Genomic DNA, 18,150 nt, shown 5'->3' on the forward strand with positions numbered 1-18,150 from the left:
AAGGCAGCATACGGTTAAAGTATTTAAAAAGTATATTACTGAATTTAAAGTTGTGCCGGAGAGAGTAATATGGTCTGAATATTCAGAAGAGCTTCATGAAGGATTTAAGACAAACTAATAATGTTCGTAGAAAAGGGAAATGTTAGAGACAAAAATGTTTCTGGAGTTTAACAAAGCATTTGATAAAATCTCTCTGAATACCCTCACAGACATTAGGTAATTGACTAAAATGTAAAATTTAATGCAGTCTCAAATATTCGTTGAATCGTTGAGTAACTAGTTGAATGGCCATACCCAAGAGTAGTAATCAGTGAATCACTGACAGCTAGGAGCAAAGTCTAAGGCCCAGGACTCTGACCATGAGCTTGTCCTGTATCAGTAACTTAGGTAAGGACATTCATTCAGTATGCATTTATTGAATACCTCCTGTGAGTTATACATTCCACATGCCATCAAAAATAAAAAATAAGGGCCAAACGCGGTGGCCCTGTAATCCCTGCACTTTGGGTGGGAGGCCTAGGCGCCTGGATCACCTGAGGTCAGGAGTTCGAGACCAGCCTAGCCAACATGGTGAAACCCCATGTCTACTAAAAATACAAAATTAGCCGGGCGTGGTGGCGCACAACTGTAATCCCAGCTACTCAGGAGGCTGAGACTGGAGAATCGCTTGAACCCAGGAGGCAGAGGCTGCAGTGAGCTGAGATCACACCACTGTACTCTAGCCTGGGCAACAGAGTGAGATGCCATCTCAGACATAATAAAATAAAATTTAAAAATAAGGAATATTCTTTCTTTTAATCTCAAAGGAATTATCCTTTACTCGCAAAGGAAACTCATATGAAAAACTGCTGGGATAAAAGTCTTAACATGCTGGTCATAGACAGAGAGGGGTAGATTATTTGATAAGAGCTAGAAAGATGTCTAAATTATACTGGAACAGTTCTCCAAATCTGACAAGATAAAATTTCATACAAATGCAAGATCCTGCAGGTAGGTCTGGAAAAACTGCATAGGTATAAAACAAGAAAGATATAGTTTAACAGCATGTTTGAGAAAAAATAGGTCTAATGAAATTTTTAGCGTGTGGCATGGTACATTATCTGAAAATCCTCCTACTATACAACACCCAAAAATGCTTAGTAAATAAAATATTGAAACAAATCCTTTTAAATACATAGTCAGCCTTACTCAAAGTAAGGAAAATCCCTTGGGAGCAAAAATGAGTAAGAATTCCATTTCCTATTGTATGGCAAACCAATTATTCTAAAGTGCCTTATCACTGTACTATAAGTAGATCCTCTTTAAATTTGAATAAGCCTCCTTTTTTAATGCATTGACAAGCTTGCAAGAAATAAGGGAAATCTCAATACCCTCACTCCCATTAATTAACTTAAATGAACCTGTTCAGCAAACTGGAGTGTTGGGAGTAGTGAAGTCAAAATTGCTGTAGGGTCAAATGCCAAAATGAAACACTTATGCCCGCTGCCAGATGAGGAAGCCGAAGCTGAGACTTCAGGACCCTAGAAAGCACCTTGGAGTTGTTAGCTCTCCATAGCCACTAACAGAAACAGGAAAATGGAGGTGCTCGGGATTTCCATAGATTTGTGTCAACATATTATGAGCTTATAAACAAAAACTACCACACACACATGTATCTGCATGGGAAAAGCCACCATAGAGATTCAGCACAAGCTGCAAGTAGCAGGTTTAGGTTACCCCATCCTCCCACACTCACACATCAGATACTGACTTCAGATACTGGAAAATCATCAGATACAGAATTTTAAAATAAGTTAAATGCTTAACAAAATAATATTTAAAAGGAAAAATAAGCAACCAAAAAGTGACAGTCAAAAACAAGGCATACTTGAAAAAGTATCAAATATAAGTTTAAAATATAACAGTTGAAATTTAAAACTCAGTGAATAGATTAGCGTATTAGATAGTGTAGAAGAGAACTAGAAGATCTGAAGATACTGTTCCGATTACAGCACAGGGTGACAAAGAACATGAAAAGTACAAATGGTTAAGAGACATGGAGGGTAAGATACCATGAAATAACTAGAAAGAGACTAGAGGAGAGGCTTTTCTAGAATGGAAAAAAAAAAAAAAAGCATGAATCTAAGTTAAAGAAGTTCCACATATACAAAACAGGATTTTTTTTTTTTTTTTTTTTTGAGACGGAGTCTCGCTCTGTTATCCAGGCTGGAGTTGCAGTGGTGTGATCTTGGCTCACTGCAGCCTCTGCATCCTGGGTTCAAGTGATTCTCAAAACAGGATAAATGTTAAAACTCATACCTACACACTTTATAGTAAAGCCACAAATATTAAAGACAAAACATCTTCTCAGAAAGAAAACATTACCTGCAGAGAACAGACTGGCGGATAAAGACATCTCAACAGCAACCTGGAAGCCAAAAGAGAAAAGTGAATGTCAGCCTAGCATTGTGTGCCCAACAAAATTATCTTTCAAGAATGAGGACACTAAAAGACATTTTTAGATAAACACAAACTGAGTTTACCACTAGCACATCTTTACTTAAGGAACTTCTGTAAGGGATATACTTAAAGAAGGAAAGTCCCATAGAAGTGTTTGGTTATGAAAGAAGTAAAGGTGACCAAAGAAATTGGTAAGCATAGGTAAATCTAAACATTGTATGATATAATAGTATTGTTTAATTTTTAGGGCTGTGGAGACAAAGCCAAAATAAGGGACAGTAACAGCGTAACACAGGAGACAACTGATTGGAGTTTATCTTCTAAGGTCACTGTTACTCAAGATGGAAGGAATAAGATACTGCCTAATTTGGGACTTTTTTTTTTTTAGAATATATGATAACTAGTACTGGGGAGAAAAATGGAATTCAAAAACAAGCAAAAACTTTAAAAAAGGAAAAATAGGACAAATATAGCACAAAGGAATAAGGAACAGAGGAGTCTGAGGTATATTAGTAATCACAAATATTAAGTAACCTCAAAATGAAATTTTGCATGAATTGAAAATAATAGTGTAAAGGAAATTAAACCTCACTAATACCATCACCACTACCCCTGCAACGTAGACACACATCATACACAATACTCAATAGGCTTTTAGATCTTGGGTGAAAACAAAAGAAACAGAGCTTTTAGAAGATAATAGAAAAGAAGATGTTTGGCCGGGTGCGGTGGCTCAAGCCTGTAATCCCAGCACTTTGGGAGGCCGAGACGGGCGGATCACGAGGTCAGGAGATCGAGACCATCCTGGCTAACATGGTGAAACCCCGTCTCTACTAAAAAAATACAAAAAAACTCGCCGGGCGCGGTGGCGGGCGCCTGTAGTCCCAGCTACTCGGGAGGCTGAGGCAGGAGAATGGCCTGAGCCCGGGAGGCGGAGCTTGCAGTGAGCGGAGATGGTGCCACCGCACTCCAGCCTGAGTCACAGAGCCAGACTCCGTCTCAAAAAAAAAAAAAAAGAAGATGTTTATGACTATAGGATAGGGAAAGATTTCTCCAACAGGGCAAGCAAAGGACTAATCATAAAGGAAGATAATGATAAATTAGGCTATGTTAAAATTAAGAATGTATGGTCATCAAGAGATGACCATACAAGGGAAAAAGCAATCTACAAAGTGGGAGGAAAGATTAATAACACATTCTGACAGAGGCCTTTACAGATTACAAGAGTCACTAAATAACAAAAGATTTAGCTTCTCAAGTTGTCTGTGCTTTGTGAAATAGCTTCAGAATATATACAGTAAAAACTGATAGAACTATAGGATAAAACTACAAAACAAACAAACAGAAAAAAAAACTAGCAGGTCTGAAGCACGGAGGAAGAAGGAGCACAGTGGATTTGAAAACCAGAGAGACCAGAGGATTCTCATTGAAGAGTAATGAGAGAGTAAGTTTAGAATAGATTAATGCAAAGTCAGATTACTTATCAAATTTGTAATAGCTCTTACTCTCATATATTGACCTAAAAGTGAAACCCAACCCTTAATTAGAAGCAGAGTGCAGATTTCAAAGTGCAGTCATGCCCTGAATAGCGATATTTTGGTCAACGATGGACCACATACATGACAGTGGTCACGTGACGTAAGATTATAATGTAACTGAAAAATTCCTGTTGCCTAGTGACATAGCTATCATAGCACAACATAGTACTTTAAACATACCTGCTTACGTGTTTAGATACACAAAGACCATTGTGTTACAGTTGCCTAAGGTATTCAGTACAGTAAGGTGGTACAGGTTTGAAGCCTCGGAGCAGTAGGCTATACCGTATAGCTTAGGTGTATTGCAGGTATGCCATCTACCTGCAATGCCATCTAGGTTTGTGTAAGTACACTCTGATGTTCACACAACAGTGAAATTGCCTAAGGCTGCATTTCTCAGAATGTATCCCCATCGATGAGCAAGGCATGACTGTACTTTAAAGGAGTTTTTAAATGTTTTTATATACTAGATTGACTCACATAAAATTGTCATTTTTACCAGTCAAAAATGTTTGGATATTTGGCATTTTCATATGGTTCAACCTAATATAAGATGAGGAACTGAGCTTTTCTAGTTTTTTTTTTTTTTAATTCATCCTTCTCCAGAAAAATAAGTATTGAGAGGCCAGAATTCAACATCCTATCAAAACCATCTATGCCAGAATCTTCCTGAATTCATTTAACATTTTACACACCAGAAGGCATCACAGGTTTTAGGAATGACACATTCTCAGGCTAGATAGATGTGGGATTATTTCAGAGAAACCATTTGGTTCCTCCAAGGATCCTTTAAAAAGTCACCCTAAAGAGCATAGCTACTGATTGTTAGACTCATCCATAGTTACTTGAGTCATTACCAGGAAATATGCCCCTTAGTCTGTGGGCTTCTGGCAGCAATCGCAAGTTATGGGCCCTGAGATGAGAACAGATGAAAGTTTCCACAAGTCACCTTAGTTTTCTAAAGGTTTACTGAGCTCTCTGTTCAAGTGATATCCCTGCTTCTAATTTCTGTTTTACTGTTGCATCACATTTTTCAGAAAAATCACGTGAATTGACATATTAGTTCCAAAATTAACGTTATACATAAAATTGTTTATTCTCACCCTGTGAAGTTTAATTTCTGCATTTATAATTAAGTGACTTTAGTTCCTAGGGTAGCACAAGTCATGGGGATTCCGTTGTTGCTCTGCCAACCATCAAAATACTGACCCAGACATCCTTAGCCCATTGCCTGCCTAGAGGCAGTTGCCCATATAGCTGCCCTTGTCTGAAGCCTACATACTGATAGCATGGCACTGATAATTCTTAATTCTTACTATGTGTGATACTTCTCCCATTGTTGCCACTCAGATGGAACATCTTTTTTATGCATTAATTGTGTCAGAGTAGTTACAGAAAGGGTTAGCATTTAAGAATTCAGTTAAAAGCAATGTGGTGGGGAAAGAAATTTTAGAAGAGCACTATGGTGAACACTATAGGAGTGTTACCTATAGTGTTAAAGGCCATGTGGTTCATGACTTTCTTTCCCCCATGTAACAACAAAGGCATGGCAGCCACTGCCCTCTGCCAGGAGTCAGGTGAAGCTCAGTCATGCCCAGGCTGGTGGTGGTGGTGGTTGTTTATTTTTGAAATGGAGTCTCACTCTGTCACCTAGGCTAGAGTGCAGTAGCACCGTCTGGGCTCACTGTACCCTCCATCTTCTGAGTTCAAGCGATTCTCCTGCCTCAGCCTCCCGAGTAGCTGGAATTAACAGGGGCATGCCACCGAGCTAATTTTGTATTTTTAGTAGAGACGGAGTTTCGCCATGTTGGCCAGACTGGTCTTAAACTCCTGACCTCAGGTGATCTGCCTGCCTCGGCCTCCCAAAGTGCTGAGTTTACAGGCGTGAGCCCCACCGTACTCTGCCCTGGGCTGTGTTTTTAAAAAGCACTTGACCTTGGTGTCTTCAGTCTCTTGCTCCCAGGTATTGTTCAGTTCTGAACTTGACTGAACACTGCTGGTCATTTTGGGTAGAGATTTGCAGGTAGACATTTAATGTATTACAGTTTGGGAAATCTTTTACGTTTCTAAAGAAGATGTGGGTAGTTGTAAGGACTTTGCTTTAAACCTAATCACCAAAGCAGAAACAGAAATTTAAGTTCCAAAATAAATTTTTAAGATCATTTTTAATCTCACTTGTTTCATAGACGTTCAAGGACATTTTCAAAGAAACACTTACCTGAAGGTTTAATTAGCTTTAGTGCCATTCATTGATGGAATATTTCATATTCCTAAACTATAGGATCTAATTTTTGTTCTTCTGAAGAGAACAAAAGTGAGAATTACTCTCTGCATCAAATGAGTAAGATTTGTTGGTTTGGTTATGTTGACATGTTTAGGTTGTATCGTGTGTGTTTTGGGGAACATTAACAGTGTTTTCACTTAAGCTGCTAGATTGTCAAATTAGTTTCAAGTTATCTTTATTAGTCTACAAATAATATTACATGGACTTTCCTTAGATGAATTCAAATTGATGTATCTTGCAACAGATGATTATTAATTTAAAAGAGTTCTATGAATTAAAAACATATAGTATATACATATATATTCCCATTTGTTTTTCAGAAGCCTTTCCTTGAATTAATTTGTGTAAAATTTATATTTGCCTTTTACTTTTTAGAAAATGAGAATACCAGTGGGATTTTGATATTCTACCATAAATTTATATAGAAAATGAGGTATATATAAAGTACCTAGGGCCTGGCGCGCTGGCTCATGCGTATAATCCCAGCACTTTAGGAGGCTGAGGAGGGCGGATCACTTGAGGCCAGGAGTTTGAGACCAGCCTGGCCAACATAACAAAACCTCGACTCTACAAAAAATACGAAAAAAAAAAATTAGCTGGGTTTGGTAGTGCATGTCTGTAATCCCAGCTACCCAGGAAGCAGAGGCTGGGGTGAGCCGAGATCGTACCACTGTACTCCAGCCTGGGCAACAGAGCGAGTAAAATAAATAAATAAGTAAATAAAGTAAGTAAGTAAGGACCTAGCACAGGGATCAGCACATAGTTGGTACTCAGCAAACTGACAGTCTTTCCCTTTTGAGGACTTTGTGGGCATTATCCAGAGAGAATCCTTGTTAGGTGACATAGGTAGATGTGCTCCCCTCTTTGGTTAAGTACCTCCTTTTCTTTTTTCTTTTTTTTTTTTTTTAAACCTGCGAGGCCTACCTTAATTACCCTTTTGAATACTGCAACCTGCACTTCTATATACCCACATATACTCTTAATCATCCTTACTCTTGTCTGTTTTTTTCATAGTATTTATCACCTGCTAACATACCCTATAATTTATTATAATATGTTTAATCAACCATTTAGAATTATGCTTGGCACAAAGGTACTCAGATATTTGTTGTTGTATGGATCCTGTTTCCCATGTAATGGAATGGAAACATTCAAGAATTAGGGGACTTCAGAGTCACATAGTCTAGGGCAGAGCTGCACATAAAACCACCAGTTAAAGCCCTTTTCTGATTTGCATGTTCAGTAGTCTGCTTTTCTGCCCATTTTGTTTGAATATTAGTGCAGCTTGTCAGCATCTGGTCACACTTAGAAGAACCAATAGCCATGTAAGTACGTTGTCAACTGTTTTGTTATTGTCTCCAGCTATTGCTGAGGCTTCTCAGAACCTCATGTTCTCAACCCAGTATTTTGGAAAATTCTTTCTGAAGAGTATGTAGGATATTGGAATTTACATTAAAGTCTTATATTAATAGTGAGTCTTATGACTGTCGATCCTTATGACTGTCGATCGTGAGGGGTTGCTGAATCCCTAGAAGTGATGGAGACACAGCAATTAATCAAAATAGGAGGGATTGATGATAACCAGCCCAGTCTCAGCAAATTTCAGTAAAAATCCAGTATCATCCCCACATTGTGGAAAAATGTCTCCTTGGCGTTAATAACCTGTTCAGCAGGTGTTACTTCTCTCCTTTCATAGGATGGCCTGCCTTCTTCCTTTGTGAAACTTTGGCCCAAAAAATATGCCACTTTAGGATGTGAGGGATGGTAAAATACCTATAGTCATTTCCTGCAGCAAGTTCTTAAATGAAAACTATTAGGAATATTCAAAAATAAATGTATTGGTATGCTGCACACTGACTTTTTTGTTACACAGTAACATATCTACTGTGTAACAACAAATCTGCTACAATTTACTATCAACCCTGTTCTTCAGGTGAATGAGTATTGTATTTTTTTTTTTTTTTTAATGGAAGCAAATGCTTGATTGAGCTGCAGGAACTTATAGAGAAAATATTTTCAACTGTTGAAGTATGTCAGAATTGTATTCAGCATTTTGAAAGGGGAGGGTAGAACACCAGAGAAGCTATATAAAATAGAAGACCCATACAGCAAATGAAAGTATACTTTGCTGACCTACCTGTAGAGACATATGTTTGGATGGGTGGCAGGCAATAATTTAGAAAAGTAACAGTAGATTATTTAATATGAGCATTACTTAGAAATGACTTTATAAATCTAACTAATTGAAGGACTTTCTATATAGATCCTCTAGCAGAAAAATATTTTATACCAGATAGGTACAGTATGGATTCTAGTTTAGAATGGCAGAGAGCCACCCTCGGTTACATTGGCTTTGACAGTGAATGTCAGTGTTTATAACACCTGTGTTTTCAGCTAGAGAATTGTAACCATTCTGTTGCCGTGTCAGGTGGTAGGGAGTGGGAGTTGGGTGTGAAAGCTAGGATATAAAATGTCATGTTTTAGTATTAAATATTGATTAGTAAACCAGCCAGTATTAAGATAAAACTCTGGAAGGAAGACTAGGACGTCTTAAACTGGCAAATTAGATGTTTTTACTAGACTTTATTTTTTAGAACAGTTTTAGGTTTATAGAAAAAATGAGCAGAAAGTACAGAGTTCTCACATACCCTGTTACCCTGAACATCTTGCATACTGGTATATTAACAATTGATGAGCCAATATTGATACATTATTAACAACTGAAGGGCACTCTTAGTGTTGTGCTCTGTGGGTTTTGACAAAGAGACAATGACATATGTCTACAATCATAGTATCAAAAAGAACAGTTTCACTGCCTTAGACATCCCCTGTGCTCTGCCTCTTCATCCTTCCCTCCCTGCCTCTGTCACCATCATTTATCCCCCCTGCAAACTCCTGGCAACTACTGTTCTTTCTGCCGTCTCTATTGTTTTGCCTTTTCCAGAATGTCGTATAGTAGTCGGAATCATCCAATAATGTAGCCTTTCATATTGGCATCTTAAACTTAGCAATATGCATTTAAATTCCTCTGTGTCTTTTTGTAGCCAAGTTTTGGTAATTATGAATAAAACTGTTATAAACATTTGTTTACAGGTTTTGTGTAGACATAAGTTTTCAAGTCATTTGGGTAAATACCAAGGAGCGCAATTGCTGGATCATATGGTAAGAGTATGTTTAGTTTTGTGAGAAACTGCCAAACTGTCTTGTAAAGTGGCTGTACCATTTTGCATTCTCACCAACAGTTCCTGTTGTTCCACATCTTTGCCGGCATCTGGTGTTATGAATGTTTTGGGTTTTAGCCATTCTAATAGGTATGTAGTAGTATCTCACTGTTACTTTAATTTGCAGTTTCTTGATGATACATGATGTTAACCATCTTCTCATATGCTTATTTGCCATCTGTATATCTTTGGCGAGATGTCTGGTCAGATCTTTTGACTATTTTTTAATTGGGTTTCTTATTGTTGAGTTTTAAGAGTTCTTTGTATATTTTGGATATCAGTCCTATATCAGATTTTTGCGAATGTTTTCTCCCATGTGGTAACTAGTCTTTTCATTTTCTTAAGCAAATTAGATTCTGTTTGCAAATGCAATTTCTGTCAATCCTGGAAATTTTACGAACTAGTAACATATTATAGAAAGAAAAGGGGCACTGGGGAAGATATTCTCTGGGTCATTTTATGTATTTGGCTAACCTAATAATAAACCTGAGTATAATTGCTTGAATCTAAAATCCTTTTTATCTAGTCATTGTAAAACATGATGATAGAGCTTAGTGATTGATGGCCTCAGAGAATTGATGATTGTGTGTTTTTGATTGCTTCCTTTGCTCTATTATATATAATGCAGTGTTTAAATGGCGGTTTAAATAGGATTCTGTACAAAATACACCCAATAATCCGTTTTGAATGTTGTATCAAATTGATAGTAAAAACATAAACTTAAAATAATAAATGTGGGCCGGGCGCGGTGGCTCAAGCCTGTAATCCCAGCACTTTGGGAGGCCGAGACGGGCGGATCACGAGGTCAGGAGTTTGAGACCATCCTGGCTAACACGGTGAAACCCCGTCTCTACTGAAAAATACAAAAAGCTAGCCGGGCGAGGTGGCTGGCGCCTGTAGTCCCAGCTACTCGGGAGGCTGAGGCAGGAGAATGGCGTAAAACCCGGGAGGCGGAGCTTGCAGTGAGCTGAGATCCGGCCACTGCACTCCAGCCCAGGTGACAGAGCAAGACTCCGTCTCAAAAAAAAAAACAAAAAAAATAAAAATAATAAAAAAATAATAAATGTGGGCTGCGTGCAGTGACTTACACCTGTAATCTCAGCATTTTGGGAGGCCGAGACAGGTGGATCACGAGGTCAGGAGTTTGTGACCATCCTGACCAACATGGTGAAACCCCATCTCTACTAAAAATACAAAAATTAGCCAGGTGTGGTGGCGCACATCTGTAATTCCAGCTACTCAGGAGGCTAAGGCAGGAGAATCGCTTGAACCCGAGAGGTGGGGGTTGCAGTGAGCTGAGATCTTGCCACTGCACTCCAGCCTGGGCAACAGCGAGACTCTGTCTCAAAAAAATTAGATAGATAGATGGATAGATAGATAGATAGACAGACAAATAAATAAATAATAAATGTGTCCCTCTGCGGTATAGCTTACATAAGAACTCAAAAACAAATAGTTCTTGGAAACCAGAACTTAATGAAGTGAGTTTATACAACTCTTTCTCATATTTTGACTCCTTTGATATCTAGCCAGTAGGTTATCATTTTCTGAACTTCAGAAGTCAGTTGTTTGACCTTGCTTGCTATATGGTAAACACTATTTGTAAAGAAAAAGTTGAAAAGATATTAAATTGATCACATCAATTTAAGTTATTTGAGATGTTGGTTAACATTCTTAGGAGTACTGAGCTATTACAGGATTGTTCTCCCAGTATAGACCTGCTTATAAAAATGCAGTTTTTAGGGAAATGGTAATATAGCAGAAAAGTTTTATTTACATACGTGGTTGTTTCACGTTGCAAATTTGGGTTCTCAAATAGCTGGATATTGGCATCCTTTCTTCAAGTAATCTGCCTGGCCTGTATAATCTTTCATACTCAGCCATTTTCATAGTGGAGTACGTTGTTTTGGTCTTTTAATATTGTCCATGCAGAATCAAGTTCCATAAAAGGCATTAAAAACCTTCTTTTTTATAAAGAAGGAGTGAAGGTGGCAAAAGCCAAGTATATTGGTTTTTTCTCCTCCTTATCAGAATTCAAACTGTCTTTTGTCTTTGGAACATTAAAAATGATGGTGCACCTTTGTAGAAAAACTTTCCAAATTTAAAATACAGTGTTTACTTTGTCAATTGAGGGCTTTTCTGTGCACTAAACTTCAACATGGATTAAGTTGAAATCTTAAATGAGAATTCTCATCCAGGTATTCTGTCCTCAGGTTAAAGCAGGCAGTAATGGCAGGGATCTTGGTGATGATTCTGTGACCATGACTTGTCCCTAAAGCCACACTGCTTGAATAAGACCTGGTTGCTCTTAATGGCCAACTCACAGTTGTTGTCCTGTGCCCTTCGCCGTCCTTCCAGAGGTTTCCTTGACATCCCTCTTCTCTGTTGGGTTTCATAGGATCAGCATGGCCGTATAACTCATGGCCTGTATTCTTACCCTTTTTTTTTTTGAGACGGAGTCTTACTCTGTCTCCAGGCTGGAGTGCAGTGGCGTGATCTCGGCTCACTGCAACCTCCGCTTCCTGGGTTTATGTGATTCTCCTGCCTCAGCCCCCAGAGTAGCTGGGACTACAGGTACCCACCACCACGCCTGACTAATTTTGTATTTTTAGTAGAGACGGTATTTCACCATGTTGGCCAGGATGGTCTTGATCTCTTGACCTCGTGATTCACCCGCCTCAGCCTCCCAAAGTGCTGGGATTACAGGCGTGAGCCACCGCGCCCAGCCCCCGTGCTTACCTTTTTATGGAACTACACTTTACTTTGCCGTGAAGCATATTCCTTAGTAGCTCTTCAAAAAGGGGAGCGTGGAGGATAGATTTTTGTGGCCTTAAACCCCCAAAGATAGCTTTGTTCTAATCACACGATTCCTTCCTTGACTGAGTATAGCCTCCTATGCTGGAGCTCTTTCTCTAGAGGATTTCATAGGAATTGTTCTGTTGGCTTCTTGTGTCCAGTGTTCCTTTTGTGATGTCCAGCACCATCTGATTCCTGATCTTGTTTTGTTTTCTAAGTTTCTGTCTCTGCTAAAAGCAGCTTATAGAATCTTCTCTCTGTCATCAGATTTCTGAGGTTTCCTAGTGGTGTGCCTTGGGTGTGGGTTGACTTTCATGTATTATGCTGGCATTAGGTGGACACTTCATTCTGGCAACTGATGTTTTTCAGTTCTAGGAAGTTATCTCAAATTATTTTGTTCATAACTTCCTTTCCTTCACCATTCTCTGTTCTCTCTTTCTTTTTTTTTTTTTTTTTTTTTTTTTGAGACGGAGTCTCACTCTGTCCACCAGGCTGGAGTGCAGTGGTGCGATCTGGGCTCACTGCAAGCTCCGCCTCCTGGGTTCATGCCATTCTCCTGCCTCAGCCTCCCTAGTAGCTGGGACTACAGGTGCCCGCCACCGCGCCCGGCTAATTTTTTGTATTTTTAATAGAGACGGGGTTTCACCGTGGTCTCGATCTCCTGACCTCGTGATCCACCCGTCTCGGCCTCCCAAAGTGCTGGGATTACAGGCATGAGCCACCGCGCCCGGCCTCTGTTCTCTCTTTCTGTAACTCCTGTTAATTGGATGTTAGACCTGTAGAATTGGGTCTCTGATTTTTTTAAATTTTGCTCTTTCCATCTTGGTCCTTTTGCTCTGTTGTCTGTGAGATTTTAACTTTATTTTCCCACCTTTCAATAGAATATTTTGTCTCTGTCATCGTATGTTTATTTTCTGACATCTCTTTTTATGTTCTTTGAATGTCTTCCTTTTTTTTTTTTTTTTTTTTTTAAGCACATCTTGTTATTCCACACTTGCAATATTGGGCTTAATTATATGTTTTCATCTTTCATTTTTTGGTCAAATTTCCTTCTCCCTGTATAGTTTTTACTTGTTCCAGATTGCTTTTTGTGTGCTTGTTTAGCTCTCTATCTTCCATGTTGAAGGCTTTCTTCAGATTTCTGATAATACTGGATTATTTGCTCATGATGAAGATTAAGATAATACAGAGTTGACTGGAAGCTCTGAAAACGTGGCGAGGCATGTCTGCTGAGGCATCACAGGAGACTAATCGGGTGTGCCATTTGTGGGGTAACCTGCATATTAGTGTATCTGCAACTTTTTGCTTTGTAGCTAATGAGATTCTCAGGGGAAAATCTTCCAAACTCCTTCCTAAAGAATATGTCTGCACACTGAAATTTCTCGGTGGAACCCCGTGAGGGAAGACTCAGCAGCACTCCCACTTCATTGACCTATTTGTTACAGGGTGCCCATAGCTTCAGATGTGCTTTTGACCGGCTTGGTGTCTCCCAGTCCGAAGAGAGGGACAGTTGCTGAGAGGCATACAGTGAGGACGACTCTCTGGGAATCTTAACTTCTCAAAGATACTTTCACCCTGTTTCTCCTTCTTTGGGCCACCCCACTTCACCGTAACATCTGAGCATGTAGTGTAAATGAGGTTTGTTTTCAGCTTTTCTCACTGCTGGCTAGGGATTTGGCTTTCTTAGGTCATTTAAGTCAGTTACCATTGATTTTTCTATATTCCAAAATTATGTTGCTATTGTCCCGTTCCTGTCTTCCCTATCTATCTTTGTGGGATCGTGAAGGTTTAGCTAGGGGTTTTGTTTTGTTTTTAATACCTTTAGTGTTGTGTTAGTTAGGTTTTGGGAGGGAATAAAATTAGTTATGTGATCAATCTGCCATTTTAATACGAAGTTCCTTTGAAAGCTTTGAGAGTTAGACTTACCCAATGTTAAGACATTCTTAGGAAGCTCTTACTCTGTGCCAGACACCCTTGTACTTTCCATTTCCATACCATTGCATGCACTGTGCTCACTAAAGTCATAATTCATGCGCAATTAATACAAATGGCGATTTAAGCAAACATTTGAGACAGTTGTACGGACATTAATATGGAAATTACATAGGCTAACAGATACTTCTATTTGAACAAATACCTTTAAAAAGTGGCAATAAATATAATTAAGTTTCTATGGGGAAGTATGTGCTGAATCGCGCCCAGTGATGCCAGAAGTAGAAATGATCCTCATTCCTTGTTGTCATGTTCTATAAAGTCACCGAGAACACAATTAGCAAATACTGACCCATTGCTCCTAGGGGAAGTATAGGATTAGATCTAGGCCAGCTCCTGGTCACCACATTTGCATCAAACAAGCAATATGTAACCATGTTTCATTTGTGTTTTTGTTTAAAGATACTTTAACACATATTGTTGATTTATTAACATTAAACTAATGGCCAAAAGCACAGTAACTCATGACTGAATGAAATTTATCTAACACACACAATTTCACCATAAGTTACATCACAGCCTTCTTGCACTTAGGAGCTAGATGTAGACAGCATTTAGCACTCTGTGGGCCATTTTAAGCAGTGGAATTAGCAATAAAAAGCACAAAACTGCAAGAAACAAGCAGTGAAAAAAAAGACCCAAAAAGGACCTTACAGTTGTTTATGTTGTGAAAGCTGAAATAAGAAGGCAAAGCAAGGCCAGGCATGGTCGCACATGCCTATAATCTCAGTGCGTTGGGAGGCTGAGGCAGGCAGATGACCTGAGGTCAGGAGTTGGAGACCAGCCTGGCCAACATGGGGAAACCCCATCTGTACTGAAAATACAAAAACCAGCCGAACATGGTGGCGCACACCTGAAATCCCAGCTGCTTGGGAGACTGAGGCAGCAGAATCACTTGAACCCTGGAGGTGGAGGTTGCCGTGAGCCGAGTTCACGCCACTACATTCCAGCCTGGGTGACAGAGCAAGACTCTGTCTCAAAAAAAAAAAAAGAGAAGGCAAAGCATGGCAGTGTTCAGCCTCAGCTGGGAATGTGTAAGTCAGGGAACTCAAATTGTTGATCACTCTGTCCATGTGCATGAATGACTGCGGAAGCACCCTGAGTGAATATCGATTTGATGATTACAAATATATTTTAGTGAGTAGGTGAATTCACAAAACAGAATCTCCGAATAACGAGGATCAATTATATATTTTATCCCTCATGCCCCTGGCCCTACAGGGAAAGGGCGTTTATAATCCCCTTAGAAGAAACAGTGCAGATTTTGTGTGCATTTATGCAAGCAATAAAAAAGCTGCTGTTCTCCAGAGGTTTTGATAGCCAGTATAATCGATAATAGCCAGTAATAATTAGCAGTGCACACACATTACTTCATTGATTTTTACAACCTTGTAAAGTGGGTGTTATTTCTATGTAAAAGAAAGAGAAAATGTTTGAATGATTTGAGTAACTTAATCATGCTCCTACACTAGACGGAGGAGTAGGGATTTGTCTGGCACCTAAAATCTTACCCATTACTCTGTATGGAATCAACTCCAAAAGAAACCTTGTTCCTGTTGCTAGGTCACTGAAGTTGTTTGTGGGTGAAGATCCTATGCTACAATCACAGGGATATGAGTGTTACCCAATTTATTTTTTAAAATATCATTCTCACTTTAAAAAAGAAAAAAAAGTCCTAATCATCATTTTCATGATCATTTTAACTTCGGTATTTGTTTACTTGGAATTCTGATTCACTAATATAATTAAAATATGAAGGATAGTATATTACAATCAAAGAATTTTAGAACTGGAAGTATCTTTTAAAAATCATGTAATAAAATGCATTTACTTTACCTATAGAGAAACTGAAGTTCCTGAAAGTTAACTCACCCACAGTCACACCTTAAGACCAGTATCTAACAATCCAGTATCAACCGAACTCTTCTTTGCCTAAGTTTTATGTAGTTCCTTGTGTTTCAACCAAATTTGTTGAAGCAGTAGTACCCAAAGGTAAGCCCAAATCTGTTGTCCTGTCATGCATGCTGCTTTATAAATTTGATATCCAGGAATGAACCACTGATAGGAGATAAAATTGCAGGAGGTCAAGAGGAGAAAACAGCTGTCTACAGAGGAGCCATGGGGAACTAAAGAGAACCTGCCCAGGAAAGCACTCCCTCTGTGACCCTTTGCAGACCCAGTGCTTTCAGAGCTTCTCATTTTTCATAGGAAGCTGGAAAACGAGATAGTGTGAAATATTGCCAACTGTGTCACTTTAAAACCACAGTGCAAGACAAAAACCAAAAATGACTGTGAGCCTGTTTCAGGGCGCCAGATTGAAACCTTTTCTTTAGCGGATTCACCTTGCCCTGCAGCTTTCATTACTCTGCGCCATTAGTGACAATGAGAAGGAATCCAAGCTAGTTTCTAGTGACAACTTAAGTGAATGCTTTTGGGTTAAACTTACAAGTCAATAAACCGTTAAGTGACTTAGGTACATTCTGGCTGTTTACTTCATGAAATAATTTGTTTACATGTGTTTTGACCACATATTACCCATAACACAAAGATCATCTGTGTTTATTACAAGTTAGAATTGATTAGTATTTTGAAGTAAGTGTAGAATTTTGCAGTCTCATATGGTAGCAGACTTGCCATCCTTATCTCATGCACGCCAGGCTCTGGCATAGCATTATCACTTGCTGAAAATGTGTGTTTTATCTTGTTTTACCGTAGTAGACATACACAGCATCTGCAACCAAAAGTGTTACTCACTGTCTTAGCCTTACCTTAGTTCTTCCTGAGAAATGAATGGGAATCGTGGTTATAAAAGCATTTAGTGTTGTAAAACTAAAGCATTCTGAATCTGAAGTGCATCTGTAGGTTGTTGATGAAAACTTATTTTCCATTAGTATTAAAAAGTAGTCTATGACAATAAGTAACTAGAGAATTTGGGCAGAACTATGGCATTCATCCATACATATACAAAAATACATGAATTATAAATGTACAAATAATTAAAATATGCAAATTAGAAATGCACAAACTCAGTGAATTTTCACAAACTGCACATGCCTGGGTGACCAGCACACAAATTAAGAAATGAAATATCCATACTGCTATTGATAGGCATTTAGCTTTCTATTTGGGAACTGTTAACGTTTAATGCTGCCATGAGTGAGCTTAGTATGCATCTCTATTGAGTGTATATCTAGGAGCAGAATAGCTGGGTTGTAGGGTGTTTTCTGTTGTTGTTGTTATTTTTTGAGACAGAGTCTTACTGTGTCACCCAAGCTGGAGTACAGTGGCATGATCACAGCTTACTGCAATCTTGACCTTCCAGACTTGGGCAATCCTCCTGCCTCAGCCTCTTGAATACTTGGGATGACGGGGCACGCTGCCATGCCCAGCTAATTTTTTTGTTATTATTATTTGTAGAGACAGAGTCTCCCTGTATTGCCCAGGCTGGTCCTGAACTCCTAGTCCTCCCACCTGAGCCTCCTGAAGTGCTGGGATTATAGGTGTGAGCCACTGTGCACAGCCAATATGTGTACCTTTACACTCCCAGTTTTCCAATGTATTTGAATCAATTCAGACTGAATTAGCAACATACGAGTTCTAGTTGTTCCGCATGCTAACACTTGATGTTGGCTTTTTCATTTTAGTCATTTTTTTTCATTTTGTTTTGTTTCTCTGAGACAGAGTCTCACTCTGTCGCCCAGGCTGGAGTGCAGTGGTAGGATCAGTGGCAGGATCTTGGCTCACTGCAGCCTCCACCCCGAGTAGCTGGGACTACAGGCATACGCCACCACATTCAGCTAAGTTTTGTACTTTTAGTAGAGATGGGGTTTCATCACGTTGGCCATGCTGGCCTCAAACTCCTGATGTCATGTGATCTACC

At 39.1% G+C, this 18,150-nt stretch overlaps 1 protein-coding gene across 3 annotated transcripts in view; it reads left to right on the forward strand.

Annotated features, from left to right (window-relative positions):
* XPO7 (exportin 7) overlaps positions 1-18,150 on the forward strand; it is an 89,818-nt gene that overhangs the window by 25,333 nt on the left and 46,335 nt on the right. The window lies entirely within an intron of this gene.

Source organism: Trachypithecus francoisi, unplaced genomic scaffold (assembly GCF_009764315.1).
Source record: "Trachypithecus francoisi isolate TF-2019V2 unplaced genomic scaffold, Tfra_2.0 Contig01440, whole genome shotgun sequence".
NCBI classification, from domain to species: domain Eukaryota; kingdom Metazoa; phylum Chordata; class Mammalia; order Primates; family Cercopithecidae; genus Trachypithecus; species Trachypithecus francoisi.